This window comes from Thermobia domestica, chromosome 16 (assembly GCF_964235325.1).
Source record: "Thermobia domestica chromosome 16, izTheDome1.hap1.1, whole genome shotgun sequence".
Taxonomy (NCBI): Eukaryota; Metazoa; Arthropoda; class Insecta; order Zygentoma; family Lepismatidae; genus Thermobia; species Thermobia domestica.
In genome coordinates, this window is record NC_137469.1 from 109,772,783 (window position 1) to 109,784,799 (window position 12,017).

The following is a 12,017-nucleotide window of genomic DNA, read 5'->3' on the forward strand; positions in this document are numbered from 1 at the left end:
CAAAACAAATAAATAGAACGGATAATATTAATCATAGTAATGAACAGGGCCCGGATCTTGTTGACTAGTCAACTTTTTACTGTTACGCATAGGACAAGGCAAGTTCAAATAAAAACGTTATCCGTCAACTCAAGCTTCTGAAAGTATAATTTTTTAGGGTCAACTTTTGGTCACTTTTTGCCGTTTTGAAGTTTCAGGTCATTTTTTAATATTTTAAGGTAACTTTCAAGTCACTTATGGTCTTTTTAGTCATTTTCATCTACATAAGGAAATCGTAAAATGAACACTGTTTACAAATTTCAAAAATACAAAATTAGATTATCTCTTTTCCTGCTTTCTGACTATCGAGATGGAAACTGCATTCCTAAAAAGCTAATGAACACTAAGCTGTAGCTGGTTGACGAGGGTAGGAGTTGGTAGGTGGCTAAACAGGTGATTTTGGGTTGTTGACCACAAAGGATGTGATCACGTGAATAACTAAAAATGGATTAGAAGAAGTACAAAGATTTTAAACAGGGTTTTTATCTATTATTCTCGTGTATACTGTCTACACTTGCGAAATTCTGTTCTTTAAGTGTGCTTTCTAGTTTCAACTCGGGAGTGAATTGATACTTTCACAGCCGTGTGCACCAACGAAGTTTAAACGAGCGTTCACTCAAACGCATTCAACATTAGGCCTAAACTTTCAAGTTTAAACGTGGTTCCAGGACGTTTGTTGCACCATTGAAAGTCGAAGTTTAAGTAAACTTTGGTCAATTTGTAAAATCGACTCTGATTGGTTGTCGCCTTTTGTCTCTAATCTTCGTTTAACAAAGTAACAAATGAAGAAGGCATACCGCGTGCCGGTCTTTTCGACTTTCGAGACTGTGTGCATATAGTTGTGTGCATAGTCTAATTTCAGTGATCGTAATTGTGATGGTAAAGTAATGAAACCACGAGCAAAACATTTTTCCGAACACGAGAAATGTATTGTAATTTCGTTAGTGGAAAAATACAAAGACATTATTGAATGTAAACAGACTGACTTCGATCAAACGAAGTTTAAACCAACAAATTCGGCCGTTCGAGCTAAAACCAAGTTTATCCACCATTTGAATGAGACTTCACCTTGAACGTTGTTGTTCACATTTTCACCAAGCTTGGTTATGACCCTCGTTCAACAGTTAAACTTCGTTGGTGCACACGACCATCAGTATGTAGAATACCGTACAATGGACTGCAACTAACTGAAACAAAACTTTTGAAAATGAGTGACAAATGGTAAAATCCAATAGATATTTAAAAGATGTCGATGTTTAACGAAATAAACTTTTTAAGAAAACGCAAGTTTTAAGGTCAATTTTTGTGAATTTTAGGGTCATTTTACAGGAATTTTAGTGTCATTTTATAGGTCACATTTTAGAAAATTTTAGGTCAACAAGATCCGAGCCCTGGTAATGAATAATGAGGCTTGTTTTGTAGAAGTTATATTGAAACTGGGGATTAATGAACAACTTATATTTTCAATTCGACACATGCCATTAAATGCATGTTATTACTCCTAGAAAATAAAAGATACTAAATACTAAAAGCATATTGTTGAATGCAATTCCTGTAGCTTTCTTAACTCCACGAGAAGACAAATAACCAATACGTACTCACGCAACGGCGAATACCACATGGCACAATTTTTTTATACGTACAAAACCTTTACATTTCCAAATGAAACTATATACATTAAGGGGTCACTTCAAACAAAGGGGCGGGGCAACTGGCAACTGCCCCTCTTCCCCCCTTAATCGCCGCCCATGGATAAGACAAACTTGCCTTCGTTGCACACAAAACAATCCTGTGGGGCGATAAGAATAATACAGGTTCACTCATATACCAATTTCTAAAGGATAACGTTTAATAATCACGCATGCTGGCGGAGAAAATAGTTTCATTCCAGACGCGTTAGTCATGTTCAAATTTGGAACGAAATCTGGCGATTATCACGACGACATGAATTATGGAAACTATGAAAACTGGTTGAAGTCGCGGCTAATTCCTAACTTGCCAAATAATTCAGTTCTTGTGATAGACAATGCACCAGATTTAGGAGTAATTTTTGATTCAAAATTGACCTTTTCTCATCACATCGACGCAATCTCTAACGCTGCATTCAGAAACCTCGGTTTTATCTATAGAATGGGTAAAGATTTTAGAAACGATCAACATTCATTAAACTTCATAATTTGTACGTAAAGTCCCGATTAGAATATGCGTGCGTTATTTGGACACCGAATGTAAATAAATACAGGATTATTCAAAAAGAAAGAACATATTTCAAACATTTACTTCTTCCAAACTACAAAAGATAGAAACATGATTCGAACGTTACTCGATTAAGAAAAGTTTACAATTTAAACAGCCCGGATAGAAGTTCCAATCACGGCCGTATTGGCGCTGTTGTTTGTCTGTAGTAAAATGGCGGCGTCACCACAGGAGGTCTTTTTGTGTGCTACAATTGGCAAAACTTGAGTCCATTGTTGCAGTTCAGCGAGCATTTCGCCGTCAATTTAATAAACAACCGCCTCATTTCTCTAACCACGTTCGACGTTACTTGAATGACACCATTCCAGGACGTTGGATTGGAAGAGGAGGAGCAGAAGATCAACTTTATCGCCGGTGCCCTGCCAAGTCTCCAGATCTCACTCCGTGTGATTTTTATCTATGGAGTTACGTAAAAGACCGTGCTCTTATCCCTCCTATGCCTGACACTCTTGAAGGTCTACAACATCGAATTGTTGAAGCTGTGAATTCGATAGAGACCAGCTGATTCGTGTGTGGTAAGAAATGAGCCACCGTTTTGACATTTGTCGCATAACACACGGTGCTCATATTGAATGCACATCATAATTACTAACAATAAATTGTAAACTTTTCTTAATCAAGTAACGTTCGAATCATGCTTCTATCTTTTGAGTTTAGAAGAAATAAACGTTTGAAATCTGTTCTTTCTTTTTGAGTAACCCTGTACTTACAAGCAATAGAAAACGCACAATTTAAATTTCTAAAAATGCTTACGTACAAGAAAACAGCTTTCTATCCCAAACAGATTCCCTACGTGGACTTAGTAAGGAGTTTGAATTTCCTAACGTTGACGAATCGATGAAAGATGTTTGATTTACTATTTTTATATAAAGTATTAAATAATAAAATTGACTGTCCAGAGCTACTCACGAAAGTATATCTGAGCGTTCTAACAGGCAGAGCAAGAGCAGGGAGTACTGGTATATTTTTCTGTGGTAGGGCACGAACAAATATTCTCAGTAAATCTCCGCTGTGGAGAATGTGTGACTCTACAATGAATTAAGTCATAAAACCGATGTATTAGATATATTCAGTATGTCAGAATATGTATTTAGAAACAGGATTATTACCGAGTACCTGACACTCGAAGTGAATTGATTAATTGTACGGGTAAATGTATATGTGTCTATGTATGTATTATACGACATTATAATTAGACATTAAGCCTGTTGTGTTGTTTTTCTAAATAAATAAATAAATAAATAAATAAATATCACAATGTTATTTAGATCCTTCACCGACATCATCTCGTAAAGATGTAATGATCAATTGGTTTGTAAGACATTATATTCCTTTTAGAGAAGATATGTACAAACCAGAACTTTATAATTTAATCAAAGCTAATAAAGCTCGTTTTAGGGCATTTAACGTAGATTCGCTTCTTGTTGAATATGGACATTTTCATCGTTTGACCCCGTTTCATCCTGATCTAAACCGGATAGAGTTTATTTGGGCTGCAGTCAAAGAAAATGTAGCAGCAAGAAGCACTATTTTTTCCATTAACAATGAAATGAAACTCGCCGAAGAGAAGTTTACAATGAAATCTTGAAATGAAATGAAATCTTTGTTTTTTACGTCCCACGGTTATGCCGGTTAGGCTAAAGGAGACGGTGATAATGAGTAATGATTGAAATGGTGGAATGAAGAAAGTGGGAGGAAACGGGAGAACCCCGAGAAAACCCACGCACACGGTGTTTGTCCACCACAAAGTTCACTTGGCGGGGGCTTGGATCGAACCCTGGACCCCAAGCACCAGAAAGTTTACAATGATAACAGCTGAAGAGTGGAAGGCAAGGTGTGATAAGATACGAAGATGTGAACAAGCATATTTGCAAATGGAACCTCAGTTAGACGTTCTTACTGAAAACATTAAGATAAACTTAGCCGAGGACAGTCACAGGAATAGTGATCCTCACAAGAAAGTGACGACGAGACGAAAGACGAAGATGATGATATAGATTGTATGGACTATTTCTTCGCCTTATGCTAATCTTATTTTCTGTAACGTGTCTGCAACACACACACACACACACACACACACATATATATATATATATATATATATATATAACGTATTTCGCTAACAGGAAAAATACTTAAAGCAACAGCTTTTAATTTTACTTTTTAGTTTTCTGATATCTGATAAAAATCCCTCTTTATTATTTGTATATTTTTCGAACAACTCAAAAAGAGAGATGATATTTACATATACACACATACACCGCACAAGTGCGTAAATTTGAGTAGCGACAAATATATTAAAGAATTTAACATGTGAAACTTCCGTTCCTTATTATTAAAGACTAGCAGAATACCCGTTCTTCGCACGGACAGAATACGCTTCATTTTGGGTATAAAGGGCACCAAAACTGTCACCAATGAACTTAGGGACCCCAAAAACTATGAATTCGATAATAGTGTCAGTCACTTTCAAATATTTTTACATGTCACCCTTCCCTTTTAGGAGTACTAATGGGGGCTGAATTTGGATTTAAATGGCATCGGAAGTATCACTGTTGATCTCAGTCACCCCGAAAACTATGGACTTGACACTAATATCAGCCATTTTCGATCTTTTTGTATATTCATCCTTTCTCCCTCTTCCAAGTTGCGGCACTGAATTTGGATTTAAAAAGCATCGGAAATGTTCATGTTCATCTCAGGACCCCAAAAACCATGGATTCCACACGAATATCGGTCAGTTTCGATCATTATATATATTTCGAATTTTATTTAACAGCATCGGAAATGTCACTGTTCATCTCAGCAACCCCCAAAACTATGGGTTCGACACTAAGATGGGTAATTTTCAATATATATCCACACTTCCTTCCTCCAAGTTACACCTTCAAAGTGAAATGACAAAATCCATCCCAGGTCCGAACCTCTCTATGTTGAAAATTTTTATCGAGATCAGTCTGGTAGTTCAAGAGTTGTTAAGTTACAAATATAGTCACTTGTCGCACTAGAAAATAGGTATTTGTTTACATACACAATTTTGTACATAAAGTTTATATTAACGTCTGTATTTGAATATTAAATAATAATAATTATATGTCTTAGTGCATGAGTATTAGTGAAATTTGCCTACTGCTCTTTCTTTTAAGAAGTAATTTGGTTAAAATTAACAAAATTTCACCAGATCAAAGAGCACATTAAGAACTCAGTTTCATTCAAGAGCACTATTTGTCGCAACAGACACGCTAAATGATGGTATATGTGTATGCAATTGTAAAAGTTCTGTAATTAATGCACAGCCAGGAGTAAACGACTAAAAGGCACATAAAGGTAATGAGTGCAGACTATTAATTTTCAAGAATAATTACAACAGTTTTGTTTTCGAATGCTTTTTTTTTTTTTTAAATCACAATATTGAAATTTCACAGGTTCGAAAAAAACGGTTCCATTACTAGTAAAACTAACCTAATACAAAGATTTTTATTTTCCTAATTTTTCCGGGAAGAAACCGGAAAAAAGGTTTTTTACCAACAGGTTCAAAATTTCCGGAAATTTTACAACATTAATTATGACTATGTCCTTTTCAGATATGATATACTAATATTACTATTGTAGATTTACACATATAATTTTATATCAAAATGTACCTTTATGTTTAGTCTATTAACTTTCACACACTATTTAAGTGCACATGTTGATTGCCATCCATTATAACTGCAAATCTCTTATACTTTTGAAGTGAAATGAAAATGATATATATTTTTTTTATTTGACGTCCCATGATTTGTTTTTAGAAGATGAATAACTAATGAAACGGAGTGATTATGAAATTGAATTTTGTGTGCTCTCACACCGGGAATCGGGCTTGAGACTACCACCACAGGTGCACGCGCTAACCACTAGACCGGCATGGAGAGCGATATATATATATATATATATATATTTGATCTACAGACCTTGGTGCAAGTTAGTTGTAAACCTGGGGCCCCGCAAAATGTTCCCAATCGGCCCCCGCAGCACCTAAGGCCGGCTCTGCCACATGGTGACTAAGGGTCTAAGAAAAGAAGAAACTGTGTGACCCCAAAAAAAAGGGGGTCCAGGGGGTCCAAAGTAAGGTCAAAACTCGAAAATTTCAAATGGAAAAGGGGGTCGAGTAACACCTCGTTGCAAAGGTCTCTGCAAATGTTAAAAGAATTCGAACACGATTTTGGAATCCACTAACCACTTTCAACATGGCGACCATAATATCGAAACCCTGAATTTCTGGTTCGTCATGAAGAAAAAAAAACGTACTAGAGAAGTTGCCCACTTGACCCCCCCCCCCCAAAAAAAAAAAAAGGCGGGCCCGTAATAGTGCCACAAAGAAGCAAGTTCCATTTGACTGCCCGTAAGCTTTTCACACTGCCCGGTTCAACGCAAGTTATGTCGCACAGGTGGAGGTGTGCCTAGCTCTTCTGCCAGTTCTAGTGTGCTTCCACTGGTAACATGAATACGCCACTCCAGTCTTGGTCTTCACGTTGTCTGTTGCAAGACGTTGCGTCGTCGAAGGGATTGTGTGAAAAGTCTAGATTTGTTAACGTATTCCTCGTGGTCGTGTGCATTTCTGTCAAATACTTCGCATTGGCAAATCGTGGCATGTAAGTTGAAATGCCTTTCACAAACAAAGAAGCATTTGATATGCTTATGGTGTTGGGTGAGTACCAACGAAATAGTTCCGCTGCTGCTCGTGTGTATGCTGCTAGGTATTCCGATCAGGAACGTCGTTCAAGATATGTGTTTCGCAACCTTGCCGGACGTCTAGGCAGAAGTGGAAATGTTCAGCCTTCTAGCTGTCATAGACTTGAGATTTCTAATATGTCAGAAGGGTTTTGGAATAAAATCTACCTTATAGTCGGAGTTGGTTATAAAGTTTGTTTGCCTTAATCTATGCTCTATAACCTGACGTTTTAACAATATGGGTAGGACCAAGACCAAACTTCATAAAAAGTGTATTCGTCTCTTCCCTTGTGTTAACTTATTCTGCTGTCTCATAAAGGATTGATTTGCTTTAGTTATGGCCTGGCGTACAAGCTCGACTAATAAATTTGGTCATAGAGATTTCTTCGTATTTTACTATTGCTCGGATGAGTAACACCGCAAATTCGTCTTAAATATCCTACACTGATTTCGGTATATCGTATTATTGACAGTTTTAATGAGTAGTTTGACTCATTCTTGTTTCTCCATCGGAAGCATATGATCTTTTCTTAGTTGTTCGGTTGGAGTTTAACGTTCCTTTTTGGCACCGAGGCTATATGAGACATTGATCTACAGTTTACGGTGGAAACTGAACCGCCTGAATGGATTTAAGTTTCAATACTGTCCCACCAAGGAATATATATATATATATATATATATATATATATATATATATATATATATATATATATATATATATATATATATATCCCTTCCTATCTATATTGGCATATTATACGTACGTGTATAATCTGCGGTATACACCCAAGATGAAAAATACAGTGTCCGGAATGGGACTGACGGTTTTTAAAAGTGTATAGTTTTAATATGGTCAGAGACACAGAAAAAAAAAAAAAAAACATTCATATTGAAGGAAAACTCAAAAAGTTTTGTTCAGCAAATTCTCATACTTGAACAACTACCGGTGACGGCGCTAGTATCGCCGATAAACAGAAATGGCGTTGGCGGTCGAAAAGGCGCAATGCGTGTGGTGATTTGCAGAGACAAAAAGTGTTGTTCAAGTTCCACGAAACTTTCGACGAGTTTACCACAAGGATCCTCCACCACATAACAGTATCCAGGAGTGGAAAGATCAATTTTTATTCGGAATGCGATTACTTCAGTAACACCTCAGATGTTACAGAAGACGTGCTGAGAGATTGAGTTCAGGCTAGATATTGTAACAGTTACAAATGGAGCTCACGTGAAGTTACAGTGAGTTAGAATGACTTGTAAGACCAAATAAACTTTTTGAGTCCTCCTTTGATGTTTTTTCTTCTGCATCTGTGATCATATTAAAACTATACACTTTTAAAAACCGTCAGTCCCATTCCAGACACCCTGTATATAAATAATAAAGAAGCTCGTAGTTTGTTCGGAAAGAACACATTCCATGAATCACTTCTTCAAAACGAATTAATTTCAGAAACCTCACTCCACATTCTTTCTCAATACTAGGAATATTCAAATGTGAATAAAAAATGATTCTTTCCACACTGACAACACCTTATTTATTGGTCATATTGCCAGCTACAAAATACAAAGCAACAATTTTACTTCGAATTAATACTGTACATAAATGTTTTGGCACGCAAAACAAAGATGTTTCAATAATTTACAAATAACATGATACAGACACAATATAAAGTAAATTATGTACAGTAATTTGTATAATTCAACAAATGATTCATACGATATTCCGAAATGTATAAATACGTACAAAAAATATTCTTTTTCTACATCCAAAAACATTAACACTACAAGCTATTATTCTATTCAAAACATTTAAAAAAAAAAAATACTTTGTAGAGCATATTGTTTGGCTTTATTTGTTAATATCAGTCTTTCCATCCGAAAACTATCGTATTTATAATTAAAAATAAGGTTATAGGGTTGTACAGATTAATCGAATCAATAATATAAAAACAAGGAAGTATTCGAAATGCGAGTATAGAATAAAATAAAAACTACTAGATTAAAAAAGAAGCAGTATGAAAGTAATGAAGAAAGTGGGAAGGGAATAACAGTAATGATAAATAAAAAAAAGATAAATGTATTAGAACAGTGAGAACTGTATTCTGAGGAATATGTTAGAAGGTATCATCGTAACATTGCCGTTATAAATGTGTCAAACTTGACGTGTTTCCGTCAGTACTTCCGGCACCATTTCTTTTTTCGGTGGGTACCACAGACATGAGCTACATATGAAACTTACAATGGTTATCTTTTACACTGACTTATATTATAATGACAACAAGAATTACAATTTGTGTTGAAATTTAGCCTCCTGACGCCCAGAGGAAATCGCAACACGAAGCACGAGGAATCTTAATTGCTGTCCAATTGCACAACATAAGGCGCTTCTGCTATTGTTTGTCTACCGGAAGTACAACTTGAAATGTAGAAATTACCCTACAAAAGGTTTCAACTCAGCAAAGCTCGAGATATTCGCAGGAACGAACGGGCAAATGTTGTCATTTTTTGTAGAGTCGGCTCTACACGGGGTGTCAGAAGATTAGATATAAACAAGATAAAGAAACGTATTTACATAAAAATAAAGTGAAGCAAACAGCGACTTATGCTTTCTTAACCTAGAAGACGTATTGTTTAGAATAAAAAATGTAACTTTTGGACCTTACGCTTAGGTTTAGAGCGAAAGTGACAAAATCAGTTGAGTCATCCATTGGCAAGCATTTTCTGACACCAATCGAGGAAATACCATGCACTACAATCCTCATCTAACAATTTCGTGATGACGGAGTTTATCTGTTAAAATACATTTCAACAATAGCAGTATTTTTCTCTTCTCTTTTTCCTGCCACAACACCTTCGATCATATCAATCAGAATACAATTATCGTATTTTGCAGTGTATAAGATGCACTCTTTTACACTTAAAACAGCTCTTAAAAATATGGTGCGTCTTATAAAATAAAAACAGATTGCTGTGTTCTCTCTCTCTCTTTTCAAAGCCCTGCACGCTCTTTTCGGTTTATAATCACACTGGTGTGCGAATGGGACAATCACATCTTGGTTAAAAGCAAGCAAGCAAGCAAACAAATAAATAAATAAATAAACAAACAAAACAAAACAAAAAAGTCAATAAATATTTTCGAAGTGTGGTTAACGGTAAAGCCGTTTATGGAAACGACGATGATTTCTTGTATATAGACGGCGATGACGAGGACGAAACGAATGTCGACATAATAAGAGCAGAAAATTTAGATGTGACTGTGAAATCTATTTTACAGGTTAGTAAAAGATCAGTATAAGTTCCAAAGCTGTTACAGTATTATATATAGTATTACAGTTAAAATATTTCATTTTTCAATTAGCAGAAGTGCCCGATCTTTGCACGGCAAGAATGGTTTAATAACTATAAAACTAAGATTTCGAATATTGTAGAAACTACCCTCCTTTCCTCCCTTAAAAGCGGAAATTTTGGAAACGCTGGAACAAAGTTTGCTCATTTTTAATTAAAAGCTTTATACCGAGCGTCTTACGTTCAACTTAATCGAATTCTCATGTTGGGTACTTTCAGAATAAAGGAAGTGAAATTTGACTAGTATAAAAATTATCCTTTAGGAGCGAAATATGAAGCCTCCTTAAGGTACATGTTTCAAAAAGTTCTTTCTTATCCCTTACTTTCGTGAAGTGGAGTGAGTAGGGATTTTCTTATAGAATAATATAGATCAGCATTTCTTAACTTCTAGTCTGCACACAGAATTAAAAATATAATAAAGAAGTTTTAAAAATGCGTAATTTTTTCACATAAAATGGACACTAAAAGCAAGACTTATTAAAAACTGTCAATATTTCGCCCTAGTATACTACTCGTATCCTCATTTTAGGTTTTAAAATTACGAAACATATTTCAGTGATCAGACAGAAATCTGGTATTGGCAGGAAATAAGCAGGACTATATGACTGCATTGTTACTAACATGAAAGGGACCGAGGTGCATTCTGACAATTGATATTGCAGAAGGAAGGGAAACACAAACGGCGGTGAAGTAAACAAAGATTTTATTACTTCTGCTTAAATCTTTGTTGTTTGAAGTAAACGTAGTATCCATATTTCACCACGCTCATTGTTATTTATCAATAGGTTTCCTCTGTCAATCGAAACTTAGTAGATCTTCAGAAGTACTAAGTTATAATTGGGCAAAGTATGCTGCCAGTTAAATCAATTTTTAATATATTTTCGAAAGGTGGCTTGAAACGGGGACTTTGAAAAAATAAAGCAAGTGATGCATGCGAAACTAATTCTAACCGTGAAACGAGTATTGTTAAGAAGAGTACGTGTGACTCTCCTATACAAATTAAAGTACGCAGTTCAAAGGGGGAATATATGTATATATAAACATGGTAGTTCGAATTAGGATTTACTTGGTGCGATGAAGAAAGTCAACAGAACCCACAGTCCGTTTTGTGTTATGAAATGCATAACACAACGAGTGCATGAAACATGCAAAACTCCGACGATATTTAGAAACAATGCATTTTGATGTGAAAAAGAATCCGAGTTTTCAGCGACGTTTAGGGACATTAAATTGTGGGAAATTATGAAGTTTCGACCATAGGTTCAATTAAGAGTAAGCCACTAGAAGCATCCTCTCTCTTAAGTATGCGCATAGTCAAAACACGGAACTAAATCTCCCTTCCGGAAAAATCATTCACTGTTCTTAATGCTTATGACAAAATAAAGGCATTCGAGAAAAAATGGTGCTATGGATTAGTTACATTAAAAAAACAAGCAGTTTGTACCTTTTCCAACAATGGAATAATTTTTAATAGAAAATGATATTTTTGTTCAGTGAGTTTCTTGAAAGAGTTTGTGGCCACCTCAAAACTGCAAAAGACAAACTTGAAACATATTTTTCAAATAACTTGTATGAGAAATATCTATGGATTTGCAAGCCATTTGAGTCACGAGATCTCTCATTGTCGATAAAAAGAACAGCTAGTAGAATTTTCAAGTGACAGTGGG